Source organism: Cariama cristata, unplaced genomic scaffold (assembly GCF_000690535.1).
Source record: "Cariama cristata isolate BGI_N322 unplaced genomic scaffold, ASM69053v1 scaffold21733, whole genome shotgun sequence".
NCBI lineage: Eukaryota > Metazoa > Chordata > Aves > Cariamiformes > Cariamidae > Cariama > Cariama cristata.
In genome coordinates, this window is record NW_009610454.1 from 6,449 (window position 1) to 6,877 (window position 429).

Genomic DNA, 429 nt, shown 5'->3' on the forward strand with positions numbered 1-429 from the left:
GCGTTCGTCGTCACGAGTGGCTCTACCATCACATTAAAGAAAATATTCGCTATAAAGTATATATAAAAGATAGCAAACATATTAATATACAAAACATATAAAATAGAGTTTATATATAAACAATATATACAAAATATTATTATATTATATAAAAGAATGAGTTAACAATTGAAACTATCTATTCAGAAGGGTAATAAGCCTGTTTGTGGCCAAGAGGCACTACTGTACCCCAAGAGATTACGACGGTGTTTTCTGGACCCTCTGCTCCATCACCTGATTTGGACAGGTTAAGAGCACCCGAATTCACCTCCCGGGGAATGACTGCCTCCGGCTGCAGTGGCTCAGGGCAGGGGCATCCCAGCGCAGGCTGAGAGATGGGAAAAGCACTTCTGCAGCTGAGAGCATCCCGGCTTTCGCTCACACAGCAAT

At 41.7% G+C, this 429-nt stretch overlaps 1 protein-coding gene across 1 annotated transcript in view; it reads right to left on the bottom strand.

Annotated features, from left to right (window-relative positions):
• Nucleotides 1–429, bottom strand: part of SCHIP1 (schwannomin interacting protein 1) — a gene marked incomplete at its 3' end in the record, with an annotated part of 10,307 nt that overhangs the window by 3,477 nt on the left and 6,401 nt on the right. The gene's annotated exons all lie outside the window — the stretch shown is intronic.